Genomic DNA, 18,291 nt, shown 5'->3' with positions numbered 1-18,291 from the left:
TGTTCTGCAGAAAGCATAGTCTCGGCAAAGCCACCTGGGTGGTTTGGTGAGTGGGTTGCGACAATTCTCTCTGGTGTTACTTATCAATCTTCTAATTCTTGTCTTAAAAGGTTGAAACACACACACACCTTGCCCTATTAAATTCTTCTAAAAATGCTTAACTCCTTCTGTTTCTGAAAATAGTACAATTCTCCTGTCTCACAAGAACACCGCTCAGGCTTATTTCCATAAATAAAAGAAAGCTCTTCATGGAATGAGTTCTTTCTGATTCAGGTTACTTAAGACTTTTCATTTCCTACTCTGATTTTTGGAACATTAAGTGACTGTACAAGATGTCAGAAAGAATCTGGTCAGCGGTTTCATGTGACTACTTTCCAGATCAAGCATATGTGTGGAAGTTTTTGTAATAAAGCATTGATGGGAATTGTCACATTTCCTAGGAAGAGCTGCTTCTATTCACCCCCAGCCATATTCTTTCACTACTAATAAAAATACACTGACTATGACCAGAAAACTGGGATTTTTCCTAAAGACTCACCAAACATTGCAAAGTTTCCCTGTATTTGCTTTTCAAAAGGTCTGCCTGGGAAAAGTAAATTGCAAGAACTATGAGGGACAGAATGCCAAAAAAAAAAAGCCTTTGGTGAGTTGATTAGGAAAGATTGTTCCAGGTGTGGGGAGAAGCTTGGAGGGCTGCATGATTCACAGAGGTAACCATAAATAAATTCATCTCAGATACGGGAAGGGTACTAAGAGGAACGCGGTAAACAAGGATATGCTTAACAGAATCCACAAATAGCAGCTGATATTTATTGAGAGGTTACTATATGCCAAGTCCTGTGCGCTAATTATCTGATTGAACCTCCCTCCAGTTTTATAAAATGGACACTACTATTGTGCTTATTTCATAGCTATTAAATTAAGGAATAGGGTAATTTGCCTAAATGACCACGACTTAGGAAACCAACATTCTACAGGACCAGCCGGCAACAGGACGTCCAGAGCCAGATCTGAAGAGCTGCAACTAACACCTTTTAAAATTTTTGCAGCTTTGGATGTGTGGGGAAAACTACCAGTTCACAGGGATATTTGTTTTTTTAACATCTTTATAGGAGTATAATTGCATTACAATGGTGTGTTAGTTTCTGCTTTAAAACAAAGTGAATCAGCTATACGTGTACATATATCCCCATATCCCCTCCTTCTTGTTTCTCCCTCCCACCCTCCCTATCCCACCCCTCTAGGTGATCACAAAGCACCGAGCTGATCTCCCTGTGCTATGTGGCTGCTTCCCACTAGCTATCTATTTTACATTTGGTAGTGTATATATGACCATGACACTCTCTCACCCTGTCACATCTCACCCCACCCCCTCCCCATATCCTCAAGTCCATTCTCTAGTAGGTCTGTGTCTTTATTCCCGTCCTGCCCCTAGGTTCTTCATGACCTTTTTTTTTTTTTTTTTTTTTTAGATTCCATATATATGTATTAGCGTACGGTATTTGTCTTTCTCTTTCTGACTTACTTCACTCTGTATGACAGACTCTAAGTCCATCCATCTCACCACAAATAATTCAGTTTCGTTTCTTTTTATGGCTGAGTAATATTCCATTGTATATATGTGCCACATCTTCTTTATCCATTCATCTGTCGATGGACACTTAGGTTGCTTCCATGTCCTGGCTATTGTAAATAGAGCTGCAGTGAACATTATGGTACATGACTCTTTTTGAATTATTGTTTTCTCAGGATATATGCCCAGTAGTGGGATTGCTGGGTCATATGGTAGTTCTATTTTTAGTTTTTTAAAGGAACCTCCATACTGTTCTCCATAGTGGCTGTATCAATTTACATTCCCACCAACAGTGCAAGAGGGTTCCCTTTTCTCCACACCCTCTCCAGCACTTATTGTTTGTAGATTTTTTGATGATGTCCATTCTGAATGGTGTGAGGTGATACCTCATTGTAGTTTTGATTTGCATTTCTCTAATGATTAGTGATGTTGAGCATCCTTTCATGTGTTTGTTGGCAATCTATATATGTTCTTTGGAGAAATGTCTATTTAGGTCTTCTGCCCATTTTTGGATTGGGTTTTTGGTTTTGTTGACACTGAGCTGCATGAGCTGCTTGTAAATTTTGGAGATTAATCCTTTATCAGTTGCTTCATTTGCAAATATTTTCTCCCATTCTGAGGGTTGTCTTTTCATCTTGCTTATGGTTTCCTTAGCTATACAAAAGCTTTTAAGTTTCATTAGGTCCCATTAGTTTATTTTTGTTCTTATTTCCATTTCTCTAGGAGATGGGTCAAAAAGGATCTTGCTGTGATTTATATCATAGAGTCTTCTGCCTATATTTTCCTCTAAGAGTTTCATAGTGTCTGGCCTTACATTTAGGTCTTTAATCCATTTTGATTTTATTTTTGTGTATGGTGTTAAGGAGTGTTCTAATTTCATTCTTTTACAGGTAGCTGTCCAGTTTTCCCAGCACCACTTATTGAAGAGGGTGTCTTTTCTGCATTGTATATTCTTGCCCCCTTTATCAAAGATAAGGTGACTTAGGTGCCTGGGCTTTCTATCCTGTTCCATTGATCTATATTTCTGTTTTTATGCCAGTACCATACTGTCTTGATTACTGTAGCTTTGTAGTATAGTCTGAAGTCCAGAAGCCTGATTCCTCCAGCTCCATTTTTCTTTCTCAAGATTGCTTTGGCTATTCGGGGACTTTTGTGTTTCCATACAAATTGTGAAATACAAGTTGTTCTAGTTCTGTGAAAAATGCCGTTGGTAGTTTGATAAGGATTGCATTGAATCTGTAGATTGCTTTGGGTAGTTTAGTCATTTTCACAATGTTGATTCTTCCAATCCAAGAACATGGTATATCTCTCCAGCCGTTTGTATCATCTTTAATTTCTTTCATCAGTGTCTTATAGTTTTCTGCATACAGGTCTTTTGTCTCCCTAGGTAGGTTTATTCCTAGGTATTTTATTCTTTTTGTTGCAATGGTAAATGGGAGTGTTTCCTTAATTTCTCTTTCAAATTTTTCATCATTAATGTATAGGAATGCAAGAGATTTCTGTGCATTAGTTTTGTATCCTGCTACTTTACCAAATTCATTGATTAGCTCTAGTAGTTTTCTAGTAGCATCTTTAGGGTTCTCTATGCATAGTAGCATGTCATCTGCAAACAGTGACAGCTTTACTTCTTCTTTTCCGATTTGGATTCCTTTTATTTCTTTTTCTTCTCTGATTGCTGTGGCTAAAACTTCCAAAACTATATTGAATAAGAGTGGTGAGAGTGGACAGCCTTGTCTTGTTCCTGATCTTAGAGGAAATGCTTTCAGTTTTTCACCATTGAGAACGATGTTGGCTGTGGGTTTGTCACATATGGCCTTTATTATGTTGAAGTAAGTTCCCTCTATGCCTACTTTCTGGAGGGTTTTTTTTATCATAAATGGTGTTGAATTTTGCCAAAAGCTTTTCTACATCTATTGAGATGATTGTATGGTTTTTCTCCTTCTGTTTGTTAATATGGTTTATCACATTGATTGATTTGCATATATTGAAGAATTCTTGCATTCCTGGGATAAATCCCACTTGATCGTGGTGTATGATACTTTTAATGTTCTGTTGGATTCTGTTTGCTAGTATTTTGTTGAGGATTTTTGCATCTATGTTCATCAGTGATATTGGCCTGTAGTTTTCTTTCTTTGTGACATCTTTGTCTGGTTTTGGTATCAGGGTGATGGTGGTCTCGTAGAATGAGTTGGGGGGTGTTCCTCCCTCTGCTATATTTTGGAAGAGTTTGAGAAGGGTAAGTGTTAGCTCTTCTCTAAATGTTTGATAGAATTCGCTGTGAAGCCATCTGGTCCTGAGCTTTTGTTTGTTGGAAGATTTTTAATCACAGTCTCAATTTCAGTGCTGGTGATTGGTCTGCTTATATTTTCTATTTCTTCCTGGTTCAGGCTTGCAAGGTTGTGCTTTTCTAAGAATTTGTCTATTTCTTCCAGGTTGTCCATTCTATTAGCATATAGTTGCCACAGGGATATTAATAGTTGATTTTTTCTCAGAGAAACACAGAGGTCATACAATTAAATGAAATCATTATTACTTTGATTTACCTAAACGTAATTTGTCTCTGCAGTAAGATACATGATGAGTATGAAAGTCTGTAAATAACAACTGTTCTTTCTGTTTTCCCCTTCCTCACCTGGATCTCAGGTGCAGAAAGTGGACTCAGTCACCCATATTTCTCAGTAAACAGTGCACTGGTATCAGTGGTCCTGATAAGGTGGCCTCTGTCTTTTATTTTCTTCTTCATCCCCCAGCATCACTCCCATCCTGTTGCCAATGTGCTAGTGAATGTCCTAGGATATAGACAACCCTGAAGAGACATGTGGGGTTGTTTTCTGGAAGAACCTGTTAAGAGGTAGATCCCACCCTTTTCACTAAGGTGGGATTGAGATCCACAAACTGGTCTGAACCCAGTTTGCACTCCCACCAGATGAGCACAAGGACGCCCATTTTCTTCTGTCCTTGCCAAATTTCATTATTATTTAAACTTCCACATCTGTCTCATTTGGTTAGTCGACTAGACTTCTTTCACTGTTTTGATTCCTGGTGTTTGGGCTCCTCACCCCATACACTGGTTACCCTTCCAAGTGTCCCCTTTGCAACCATCTGTGTAGTGAATTCACTCATTTTTCTACTGGGTGTCCTCTTTTTCTCAATGAAACATTTCCCCACTGTAATGTCATAAATTTATTCTCCTTTATTGTCTTCTAGTATTCTTTCATTTTAGCTGCCAAATTTAGGACTTTAATCCATCTGGAGATTACTTTTGTTTATATGTTTTGCCATTTTATTTTTCTCCATATAAGGAAATCCCATAAACTCATCTACTAAATACTGTTTTGTTGTTAATGACGACAGTAGAGATTGCCTCCATAAAACTTTCTAAACAAACGAGACTCTGGTGTTTATATTACATTCCATTGATCTTTTTGTTCCCATGCCAAAAACATACTATTTTAGTTTATTTTGCTTTGTTTTATTTTATTTTACCACAATGGCATTGCGAAATGTCTTCATACATCTTTGGGTGAGCTTCCCTCTTTGTTCTTCTTATCCATAATCTTTATTATTCATGGATCCTTTCTTATCCATGTGGTTTCTTAATCAGTTTGTTCAGCTCTTTCAAAAATTCTGCTGAAATATTTCCAGGAAAGACATTGAATTTATAACCTGGTTTGAGAAGAATGACATCTTCACAATGTTAAATTATGCAAATCATAAACAGTGTTTATCTCTACTGTTATTGAGGACTTTTTGTCTTTTCATAGAATTTTTAACATGGATTTGCTTACTTATTTGCTTATTATCTGTGGTAACATACAACAGAGAAGTGTGCACATCTTGTGTGAATAGTTCGATATATTATTACAAAGGGGCCACATCCATGTAATCACCATCTGGACTAAAAAAAAAAAAATAGGAATATTACCAGAACCCCAGAAGCTTCCCTCATCCCCTACCCCCAAGAAAGCTTCCCTCTCCCCAGAGCAGATGCCAATTTTATTTCTGGTATTCTAGCTTAGCTTTGCTGATTTTTAGGTCTTATGGCAATGGAATTGTATAGAACACAGTTTTTTGTGTCTTTTATCACTTACCATTATGTTGGTGAGATGCACTGATGCTGATTTATGTAATAGTAATTAACTACTTCATGGTATAACAGTTTTAATGTTGTCTAAATGTATTTATCCACTTGTACATTTGGGCTATTTCCAGAGGAGTGAAGCTGCTGGGGTGTCAGAATTCCTAGTTCAACTTTAATTGACAGCACCATGCAATTTTCCAAGGTCATCATCATAACCATTTACTTTCATACCCACAGCAAACAATTCCACTCCCCCCATACCCTCACTGACTCATGCTATGACTATGTCCTTATCTGTGCCTCACAACAAAAGGCACATCGTTTGCCCTTTAATTGGACATGCTGACTTTGGTGACTGATTAGTGTGGTATCTGCCAAGATCCATCACTTTTCATTCAGTAGTTTCCCTTCATAACTAACAAGTCATTCAAGGAGATAAGTCTGTGTAAATATCTTGTTTCTCTCCCACCTTTTTTGAGTATCGACTTGTTTCATGGTCCAGCCTTTGACGTATCTTGGTGAACACTCTCTGTGCGTTTGAACTTTGTACAATGATTATTTATGTTTCAATAGACTATTTATTTAAAGATTTCATTTATACTGTCTAAATTTGAAGGAAAAGAAGGCCTACATTCAAATTTGAAAATTATTTTAGACTCCTTGAAGGATATAGTTATCAGAAAGGCACTCCATTCTTTTTAATACATTTAAAATGAAATGCTCATAAAGATCCAAATGGGTAAAACAATTTTATTTCATTTTCTACCACATTCAAAATTCCTACTGATGATAGAACCACAACACAGGAGCTGCAGGGTCCATTTTGTGACCCTCGCTCACCAGAAACCTCTGCCATCTCAGGGCAGGTCACAGAAGCATGTCCACATTGGTGTACTTTCTCAAATTTGCCCTGCTGCCTTTTCCCTGAGGGTGGTATTCCTCTCTTTCTTTATGAGATTCCCACAGTGTGTTTGTTAAAATTACATATTCTTGGTACCTGCTTTCATATATTCTGATTCTTTGGATTTTGATGGAGTCCAGGAATTAGCATTAAAAACAAACAAAGACCAAGAAGAGTCCCATGCGAGTGGTTGGGGGACCACATTTGAGACACAATGTCCCCACTCATCCTGATTTTTATACTGATACGGATGTGTTTGTCCTTCTTGGACTCTGGGTCTGTTTGCACCGAAGGGTATAAGAAGTGGGCTGCGGTATAGAAGTGCACTGACTCACAGGAACACCGATAACCATTTGACTGCAACCCCAACTCTTGAATTTTGAATATAAATTCACATAAGCATTTTCCTTGATTTGGGCTTAATAATACTAAATGGTTAGATTATCTAACAATCAGAAATTCCAAACCATATTGTTCACAAAGCAATAAATTATTTGAATGAAAGGAAGATTTACCAGATCAGGACATAAAGAATATTCTAAATCTAGACACCCTGTCATACGGCTGACTGTGTGTATATGGTATAATAACCAAGAGACAGGGTGAACTTGGGCCATTCCCTGCTGAGCCGTCTTCCTTGTGGTGGAAACTTGGTGGAGCCGTTATGAAGGCATCTACTCTCCTCTGCCAGGGATGTTAATATTCTCCCCTGTGCCAACTAAAAATATCTAAAGTGTCTGTTTTCTAGTTCTGCATAAAACTTTTAAGTTTTCACCCATCTCTTTCAGCTGCTGTGAAAATTTGTTTCTGTGATAAACTGCACAGGCTTTTGAAGAGCAGACTTCTCCTTTCCAGCCCAGCAGAGTATTAATAGCTCTTTTTTAATTGGATAGAACTTTCATTTTCATTTTTTCTTTTGAGAAACCCAATCTGTGCTAGTTGTGGAAACAATTATTCAACATGCAGCTTAAAAAAAATCTATTAGAACAATCTCTCGGGAAAGTCAAAAGCCAGGCAGGATTAGCTTTCCAAGAGGGAGGACAGTTGTTTACACTGAAGGTTGTGCAATCCAGCAAATACGTGAGGTTTATTTTTAGCATAAATTCAGCTCTTTCATTTTCCCCTACAACTGAGCAAGAGCATTAAAATGATTAAAGTGGTCCTAAATCACTGTACAACCTCATGTTAGAAAGGCAGGAATTAGACTATGTATATAATGGAACAGAGAAAGGCTGTGAAATTCTAATTTTCACCTAATTTTTCTTAGAGTACTTTTCCAAACAATTTTTTCCTCTAATACTTTATGTGATCCAATAGTGAAAAGTAGAGCAGACAATTTCAGAGATGATTGAAATAAATGCTGCCTTTGGAGAAATCAATCTGAAGGCCTTGTGGTCTCTTTAAATTCATTATTATAAAATAAAATTATTTCCTTCCCCCCTTTCCCCTTTGGTAACCATAAGTTTGTTTTTTATGTCTGTGGGTCTATTTCTGTTTTGTAAGTAAGTTCATTTGTATTTTTTTTAGATTCCACATATAAGTGACATCATACGATATTTGTCTTTCTCTGTCTGACTTACTTCACTTTGTATGATAATCTCTAAGTCCATCCATGTTGCTGCAAATGGCATTATTTCATTCTTTTTATGGCTGAGTAATACACTATACTCAATATTTTATAATAACCTATAAGGGAAAAGAATCTGAAAAAGAATAGATATAACTGAACCACTGTGCTGTACACCTGTAACTAACACAACATTGTAAATCAACTACATTTAAAGTAAAAAAAAGTAAAATTAAAAAAAATGACAAAATTATAAATGTAACAATGATAATAATAGTTATAGGACTTCCCTGGCAGTCCAGTGGTTAAGACTCTGCCTTCCAATGTGGCAGCCACAGGTTTGATCCCTGGGCCAGGAGCTGGGATCCCACATGGCTCAGGGTGCAGCCAAAATCTAAAAAAAATATAAAAATAAAAAAAATTATAATAATGATGAACACCTGCTTAAGTTCCAAGATCATTGAAACACGAAGGGAAAGATAATAAAAGAGACTATTTGAAAACTATTCTGAATATTTCTCCATAGGTAACTGACTTTTAGAAGACCAGTTAACCCCTGGGGATACGGTTTCCTTTACTATAAAAGTGATTGAATTTAATGTCATAAATGTATGCATCAAAAAAAGAAGCGGAAGTAATAGCCAAACATATTCTTTAAATAAGAAAACACAATCTATTAGAGTAAAGAACAGTTGTTCTGTTAATAGCCAACATGATTTCTAGGCTTTTAAACCTGGGTGGGAAGCACCAACAGTGTGGCTTAAACAACTAGAATCCTAAGTAAATCAGTGAGCTTCTATGAGCTTCAGTTTCCTTGTCATCGAAAATGAAGAGTTGGACTAAATCAAGTGTTCTTTACCTGGGTTATGATTTACGATCTCAGAGGAAACAAGAGCCCCTGACAGAGAATGAGGAATTCTGGATGCGTGTGCATTTGCTAGGAATAGGTCCACGGCTTCCTTTTTGGACCGTCAAAGGGCCCCGAGGCTAGGAACGTGCCATATGCTCCCAAAGTCCCCATTGCTCTGACAACCTATGGGTTGTATGACTTCCAACTCCACTTGAGTTCTGATTAAGGAAAAAACTCCCTTTTTATTGAGCTTACAGTCCAAGTGATTATATATCATAAAATCTAAATTGTCTATTGTCCATTGGAAATACTTCCTTATAAATAAATAGAATAATTATCCTTTTATAACAAGGATATTCTGTAAATCAGTTGTCATGAAGTTCCTGAAGCTCTTTTTTTGTCTAAAAAGACGATCCAAGTTGATTACAAATTCCATTCACACGGAGACATAGTGTCCATAAAAAGAAAATAAAAGTTTTTTTTACATGCAGCAGGGTTCTTCTTGGAGAACAGATGGGCAGTAACACAGAAGCAGGTGGGATGTGTACACGTGTGTTATGTAAGAAGAGGCAAACACTTTGGCTTAATGAGAAAGGCGTCTTCAGTTAAGGGCGTGGAGGACATTTTTCCATTGAAAGGAAGGCATAATCATGAAATAATAAGCTGTCAAAATAAAAGTTGCTTTAGTAACTGTGTTGAGTTTTGTCTTGGTGACTGAAGAAGGGAAGTGTGAAAAGATGGAGCGGATGCAAACTAAGGGACCCCAAGCGGGGGACTGACAGACGGGGTAACATGTTCACACCTGGCAGAAGTCTTCTGGCTTCAGAGATTTTCTTCTTTAAAATGTCTCTTCTCCTTGTGAAATGTCTCATGTGACAAGATGCGGGCCTTAGGTGTATCATAAATTCAACCACTGATTTGTAATTCCCAGAGGATAAAGAGCTTTGTTAGGACATCCTGGGCCTAATCTTTTGTGAGTTTCTTAGTACATTGCTCCAGTTCTTTAGATTCTTGAAGGAAAACATTACTTACATGGAATTTGTTCCCTAGTCTTTCAGTGTTTTTGACTTTGGAACTGCGTGCACGCTGAAGGCGAGATGTATAGGAGGAAGAGACGGAAGGGGGGGCTCTTCCTTCTGGCTGGATCCACGTGATCGGAATTATAACGAAGTAGAGGCGTGTAGGTGTAAGTGGATCTCATCAAACCAGACAAAACAGAGTCTACTGACTATTGATACGTGTGCTGATAGCTTGATAAAATGCAAGTGCTTTACAGAAAAGGAGGCTGAAAGATTCCAGGGGGATGTTGGAAGAATATGCTGATGCGGGAAGGGGCTGACGTACAAGCAATTGAGAACTTTGAGAAGTGCATTCATTCACCTTCTCCCCAGGATGCACATTGGAACTCAAAAATAATAAAGCAAAATCACTGCTCCAAGGAGCTAGCAGTTTTGTGGTGAAGAAAGGTGGGAAGAATAATGGAAATAAAATACGAGACAGAAGATATCCAGGATGTGATGACTGAGATTAGAAATATTTTACAAATTGGACTGATTAGACTGTTGTTCTTAAAGCAGAGAGAAAATTAATAGCAAAACTGCCAACGGCACGCTCTCGGGCATTCTATCCTCCGTCACTATTTAGGTGACTGTGGAGAGCAGGTCATTTTGACCTCAAGGAGCTGCCCTGGGTTTCAAGTCCCCTGACAGAACTTTGTTCTTCCAGGGACTTCAAGAGACCAAAAAAGAAAATTGAGTCTTGTGCTACAGGGTGAAAGTACAGATTAACTATCAAGACAATGATGTCAGGGAACCAACTATTGGAGGGGGAAGAAGAGTTAACTTAGAAGAGATTCTCTCCTGTGTGCAAACCCTTTAAACTCAGCGAGTGACCAGAGGCTGTGTGCTAGCATTTATCTCTTGGGTAAATTGTATCCCGAGACCCCCTCTGTCTGAGGGAAAAATAGTCCTGCATATGAGGAGGGACACCGTCAGGGAAGAGAAGGAAAGAGATGACAAACATCTGGGCCCTAACACCACAAGGGACAGACATAAACTTGACATTTTAGCCTCAAAAAATATCACAGCAGTGGAATCAGGGTGGAGAGGTACAGATGTGATTTTTCGAAAGATATTCAAAAGCTGTGTTGTGAGAACTCACAGAGGAAATTTGTTGGGGAATCTTTGGGGACAGTGATCAGAGACAACTGAGGCTCAGGTGGTACGGCTCCATCTGTAGGAAACAGAAAAATTAAACTGTAGTTGGTTTTCTGAACAAGAGAGCAGGTGTTCAGGCTATCACAAATTACCTGTAGAAAGACTTAAAGTTTTGTCTTCCTCACTTCACCCTTCAATGCTTCTTGGAATCCTGTCTCCTTTCAGGGGGAAATAAGTGGCAGCAGCAGACAGGGTGAGGAAAGAGACCGGGGCCCCTGGATCCCTGCACCATGACCCTTGTGACCTCATCATATTTGCTTGTTCTTGTTTATCTAAGTTTACCCCTTCCCTCTCAATTCCATGCCTTTATCTCCTTATGATCTCATCCCTGTTATAAATTTATCCTGTTCATACTTAAGCACAGAGCCAGATGGCCAGCATGTGACAAGAATTTATTCTACGTGATCTAAGATGCAGAATTAGGATCATTCTGTAGAGGTTTCCAGGAAACAGTTGGAGATAACTACAAGAACGGAGTCTCTAGGAAGTCATAGAGTTTTATGAAATTGTGGCTTGGCTGGTGAAACAGAGAATTTCAGATCACCGGAGTTATGCTCAAGGAAGCTGGATGGCCCCTTAGCAGAAAGTGGCAGAGACATTCCCTGCCCTGAGTAAGAAGGTTGTGGACGACACCTAAGGCTTTGACTCATCATGCTTCCTAGCTGAGGAGCCAGATGCCAGGGCCTAGAGCGGGAGGGAGGGAAAGAGGCATGGCTCCTGAAGCTGTGGTATAGCCTGATTGCTCACACCAACCAAGTAAACAAACCCACATAGTGTTTATAAGCAAAGAAGTTCAGAATTCAACAAAATTGTCTAAATTCTATGAACCAGACACTTCAGCTCAACTTACGAAGCCAAGAAAGATTTTAAAAACCAAGGCAACTCCAAATACAGGAAGAAAACAAGCTAGGTTGTCATTTTCAGAGTTCTAAGAAAGGAAGAGGCCACAAAAACTCCAAAAAAATGTTAAGGCAAGTATCTGGCTTGCCTCTGATTTATGTGAAAAAGGAAAACCAGCGATGAGGGGCAGGATGGGGACCATTTTACCCACAGTGGATAGAGAAGGCGAGAGTTGGGATTGGAATGTTGAGAAGAGGCAACCGTGTGGAAACCTGAAAATCAAGCATTTCCAAAAGAAGACATGCGAATGGAGAATCCTGAAATTGAGAACAAGCTTGGTGTGTTTCCGCAGCAGGAGAGAAGGTCCCAGTGGCTGGAGCGAAGTGAATAAGGGGAAGGGTGGAGGGAGACACGTTGAAGAGAAAGGAGGAGCCCTTATGTAGGGATTGTAGAGTTTAGTAAGGAACTTGGATCCTATTTTGTTTCTAAAGGAAGCCACAGACTTTTTGGCCTAAGCAACTAGCAGTGAGGAGAAGACAGTACAGATGGTATGAGACACACACTCTTTACCTCAAACCATCATGGAAACAGAGAGAGCGAGAGAGACAAGGAAGTTGAAAGAAGAGCTTCAATCATTTCTAGGAATAAATGGCAATAGGGTTTTGAATCACATGATCAGCATTCATCTTGGCTGTGGGAACAGGCTTTGGGCTTCAGAAGGGCCATGAATACAATGGGCAGTGAACTTTTATTCACAGAGAAGTCAAGGAAGAACTTCAGATACAAAAGGGTGCATGAAAAGTTGTAGATTTTAGAAATAGGAACTAAGATGATGTGTAATCCCTCGAACAAGTCAACATTTGGGAGGAAGACAGAGCCATAAATGCAGACAATATGCTCTTTGGTGGCTAACTCTGAAATCCAGGATCCTGGGTCAGATTGATTCTGAAAGACAAAAGGTGAAGAGAGGAAGTGTAGACTAACCAATGGTATTTTGAAGGCCTCACAAATTTGTGATGCTGACCGTTCTTATGTAACTGGGAAGGAATGAAGGCCACAGGTAGGAAAGTCTTTGAGGCTTGGGGACCTGTAATCAGACATTGAAGTAGAGCAGACAAAAAGGCTGCACTATAAAGCATTTTTTAGAGGAAATGAAATGTACTCAACTACCATATTTGTAAATTGTACAACTAAATTAATATTTCTTCAAAAGAATAATCTTAGGAGCTAGACACTAATTCCAGAAATGACTTCATTCCTCATGGCAACTTCAGAGCTCTTTTACAAGACACATCCATGTACATACCTACATGAACAGACCTGTCTGATTTCCTGAGTAATATTTCTCTGTCTTTGATCTATGACTGAAGGCTGGTTCTCAAGCCAAACCTACTCAAAAGAATAAATATTTGATACCACTTACGATTTTTCCAAGAAAAGTTCTTTTTTTTTTCTCTTTGCAATTGGAAGATTTTATTTTTTCCAGGTTTTTAAAATTAATTTTTATTGGAGTATAGTTGACTTACAATGTTGTGTTAGTTTCAGGTATACAGGAAAGTGAATCAGTTATACATATACATATATCCCCTCTTTTTCAGATTCTATTCCCATGTAGGTCATTACAGAGTATTGAGTAGAGTTCCCTGTGCTATACAGTAGGTCCTTATTAGTTATCTATTTTATATATAGTAGTGTGTATATGTCAATCCCAATGTCCCAGTTTACCTTCACCCCTCCTTTCCCTCTAGGTAACCATAGGTTTGTTTTCTACACCTATGACTCTATTTCTGTTTTGTAAATAGGTTCATTTGTACCATTTTTTTAGATTCCACATATCATATGATATTTGTCTTTCTCTGTCTGACTTACTTCACTCAGCATGAGAATCTCTAGGTCCATCTATGTTGCTGCAGAGGGCATTATTTTGTTCATTTTTATGGCTGAGTAATATTCCATTGTATATACGTACCACATCTTCTTTATCCACTTCTCTGTCAATGGACATTTAGTTTGCTTCCATGTTTGGCTATTTGTAAATAGTGCTGCAATGAACATTGGGGTACCTGTATCTTTTTGAATTATGGTTTTCTCTGGATATATGCCCAGGAGTGGGATTGCAGGATCATATGGTAGCTTTATTTTTAGATTTTTAAGGAACCTCCATACTGTTCTCCATAGTGGCTGCACCAATTTACATTCCTACCAACATTGTAGGAGGGTTCCCTTTTCTTCATGCCCTCTCCAGCATTTATCGTTTGTAGATTTTTTTGGTAATGGGCATCCTGACTGGTGTGAGGTGATACCTCATTGTAGTTTTGATTTGCATTTCTCTAATAATTAGTGATGTTGAGCATCTTTCCATGTGTCTCTTGGTCATCTGCATGTATTCTTTGGAGAAATGTCTATTTAGATCTTCTGCCCATTTTTCTCAAGAAGGAAAAACAGAGCCAGAGGAATCAGGCTCCCTGACATCAGACTATACTGCAAAGCTACAGTGATCAAGACAGTATGGTACCGGCACAAAAACAGAAATATAGATCAATGGAACAGGATAGAAAGCCCAGAGATAAACCCATACACATATGGTCACCTTATTTTTGATAAAGGAGGCAAGAATATACAATGGAGAAAAGACAGCCTCTTCAATAAGTGGTGCTGGGAAAACTGGACAGCTACATGTAAGAGAATGAAATTAGAACACTCCCTAACACCATACACAGAAATAAACTCAAAATGGATTAAAGACCTAAATATAAGTCCGGATACTATAAAACTCTTAGAGGAAAACATAAGCAGAACACTCTCTGACGTAAATTGCAGTAAGATATTTTTTGATCCACCTCCTAGAATAATGAAAATAAAAACAAAAATAAACAAATGGGACCTTAATGAAAATAAAAACAAAAATAAACAAATGGGACCTAATTGAACTTAAAAGCTTTTGCACAGCAAAGGAAACCATAAACAAAATGAAAAGACAACCCACAGAATGGGAGAAGATATTTGCAAACGAAACAACTGACAAGGGATTAATCTCCAAAATATACAAACAGCTCATGCAGCTCAATATCAACAAAAATGTTCTTTTAAGTTTGAAGGCATTTTCAAACTTGTTTTGAGCATGACACTGTTATAAAGCATGGGATTCCAAAGCAACTACAGAACATTTTTTGCTTTCATCTATAACGAATTTTTGAAAATTCATTTGAAAACTGTAATACACAAAAGTCAAAGAATAAACAGTCCCTTATAAGCTGGTTTAAAAACAAAACGGTATGGTAATCTCCAGGTCCATCCATGTTGCTGCAAAAGGCATGATTTCATTGCTTTTTATGGCTGAGTAATATGCCACTGTATGTGTACACCACATCTTCTTTATCCATTCATCTGTTGATGGGCACTTAGGTTGCTTCCATGTCTTGGCTATTGCAAATAGCGCTGTGAACATAGGGGTGCATGTATCTTTTCGAATTATAATTTTCTCCAGATATAGGCCCAGCAGTGAGATTGCTGGATCATATGGTAGCTCTATTTTTAATTTTTTAAGGAACTGCCATACTGTTCTCCATAGTGGCTGTATCAATTTACATTCTCACCAACAGTGCAAGAGGGTTCCCTTTTCTCCACACCCTCTCTGCATTTATTATTTGTAGACTTTTTGATGATGGTCATTCTGACCAGTGTGAGGTGATACCTCATTGTAGTTTGGTTTGCATTTCTCTAATAATTAGCAATATTGAGCATCTTTTCCTGTGCCTGTTGGCCATCATGTCTTCTTTGGAGAAATGCCTATTTAGATCTTCTGCCCATTTTTTGATTGGGTTGTTTGTTTTTTTGATATTGAGCTGCATGAGCTGTTTGTATATGTAAGGAGAGTAGAAAGCAATAAAATGTTGAAATAATTGCATGAACACTGCTGTGCAGGTAAAGATGGCAGATAACAACACAGTAAGCCTGGAGGTAGGTTGGCCAGAGCGTTAGTGCCAATCATTGTCTACTCCTGTCCTACCACGTAGTTCGCACCCACTAAAACCCCTCATGATCCAGGAGGGTTGCTGGAACTTGAGTTTCCATGTCTGGGTTGCAGATCAGATGGAATGGGAAAGCTAAGAGAACTAGAGAAGTATCCCTTCTAGAAGTAGAATCTCTATAAGCAGGTTTTCCAGAAATCTCATTTATGTCTATTCATATGTCACTGGCCAGAACTTAGTCATATGATTACATGCTGAAAATAAACCCAGTTGGAAATTGATTTCTCAAACTAAGGAGGAAGAGGGGGACCATAGATCCTGGGGAAGCAACAGGAAGTCTCTGCTCAAATTGCTTTCATCTCTTTAGCATACTGCTTGTGATACAGCCTCCATCTTCAATTTCCTTTGACCATCTAGACATGACCAGTTGTTTTCGCCATTACATGGTTAGTCCTTCCTCATTTTTGAACAGAATTGGAGTATGATTTAGGACACTGACATTTAATTTGAAAAGTTATGATTTTGAAGCCTGACTTTTAAGTAAACAAGAACTATTTGAATAGTTTGTAGTTTTTTCATACTAAAGGACCTCTTTGTATAATATAATCAAACATCTAGCTCAATAGAAAGAACACTGAAGAATGCAACTGGAAATGATGGTTTGAAGTTAAAGTTGGTTAAATCCCAGCCAAACTAGTTTGCTGTCATACTTCTGTTTAATACGTTTACATTGGAGAAATTCTAAAACTTGTATACTAGTAAAATTGGTTGACATAGCTTGAGAAACACAACTTCCTTTCATTAGGTCTTTACCTAGCAAAGGTGCTTTTGTAGAATTTGCTTGATATACTAATAACTTTGCAAACCCACATCTTGGCTATCTTGAATAATGCTGCAAGGAACATAGCAGTGCATGTATCTCTCCAAGATTCTTATTTCTTTTGGATAAAAATCCAGAAATGGAATTGCTTGATTATATGGCAGTTTTATTTTTAATTTTTTGAGAAACTTTTGTACTGTTTTCAGAAGCAGCTGCACCATCTTACATCCCAACAACAGTGCACGTGTTCCAATTTCTCCACGTGCTCACCATCACTTGTTAGATTTTTTTTGTGGGTTTTTTTGTTTGGTTTTGGATTTTTTTGTAATGGCCATTCTAACAAATGTGAAATTATATTTCATTGTGCTTTTTTTTTAATAATTTTTTTTTAAACTTTGGGTTTATTTTTTTATTTATTTATGGCTGTGTTGGTTCTTCGTTTCTGCGCGAGGGCTTTCTCCAGTTGCGGCAAGTGGGGGCCCCTCTTCATCGCGGTGCGCGGGCCTCTCATTATCGTGGCCTCGCTTGTTGCGGAGCACAGGCTCCAGATGCGCAGGCTCAGTAGTTGTGGCTCACGGGCCTAGTTGCTCCGCGGCATGTGGGATCTTCCCAGACCAGGGCTCAAACCCGCGTCCCCTGCATTGGCAGGCAGATTCTCAACCACTGTGCCACCAGGGAAGCCCTCATTGTGCTTTTAAGTTAAATTTTTTGATGATTAATGATGTTAAGCATCTTTCATATACCTATTGGACATTTTTATGACTACTTGGGAGAAATGTCCATACAACTCCTTTGCCCATTTAAAAAATGAGAATATTTGGTTTTTTATTAGTTTTCTTTTAACTGTTGAGTTGTAGAAGTTCCTTATATATTTTGAAGATTAACCCTTTATCAGGTATATTGTTTGGAAATACTTCCTTTGCTGTGTAGAAGTTTTTTCTTTTATTTTATATAGTCCCATTGGTCTATTATGCTTTTGTTACCTGTGTTTCTGGTGTCATATCCATGAAGTCATTCCCAAGACCATGAAGCTTTCCCCCTGTTTTTTCCTAGAAATTTTTGATAAATGTGATCATAATGAATGTATATATATTTTAATCTTATTTTCAAAGAACTTTCCCTGACTCTATGCAATAACTGCATCACAGCTCTTCTTTATTCAACTACCTCTTGTGAGTAGATTTCTCACAAGAATCCAGCTTTCTTGGTGACAACTATCCTTAATATACAAACAAGACATCTCTGTACCAGGTCATTTTCAACAGGTGTGTGTGTGTGTGTGTGTGTGTGTGTGTGTGTGTGTGTGTTAATAGTGAGTCCCACTGCAATTCTATCACTAGCACAGAGTTCTGGTGAAGAAACAGCTGAAGCAGAATAAAACAAAACAAAACACTGATGGGAATTCTCTATGAGCATTGCAAGATTTGTCCTCAGAGAGTGTGGAGTAAAAACCTAGATTAAATGAGGAAAAG

General features: G+C 38.2%; 1 long non-coding RNA gene across 1 annotated transcript; it reads right to left on the bottom strand.

Moving 5' to 3' along the window:
* Positions 1-8,135: 8,135 nt before the first annotated feature.
* LOC309628378 lies at positions 8,136-16,459 on the bottom strand. The gene is made up of 2 exons (XR_014244468.1): positions 14,950-16,459; positions 8,136-14,912 (listed from the first exon to the last, which is right to left on the bottom strand). It is a non-coding gene; the product is annotated as an uncharacterized lncRNA (long non-coding RNA).
* Between the last annotated feature and the right edge of the window lie 1,832 nt (positions 16,460-18,291).

The sequence above is a fragment of the Balaenoptera borealis genome, assembly GCF_965194805.1.
Source record: "Balaenoptera borealis genome assembly, chromosome: 4".
In the NCBI taxonomy this organism is placed as follows: domain Eukaryota; kingdom Metazoa; phylum Chordata; class Mammalia; order Artiodactyla; family Balaenopteridae; genus Balaenoptera; species Balaenoptera borealis.
This window is presented reverse-complemented; position numbering and strand designations above follow the sequence as displayed.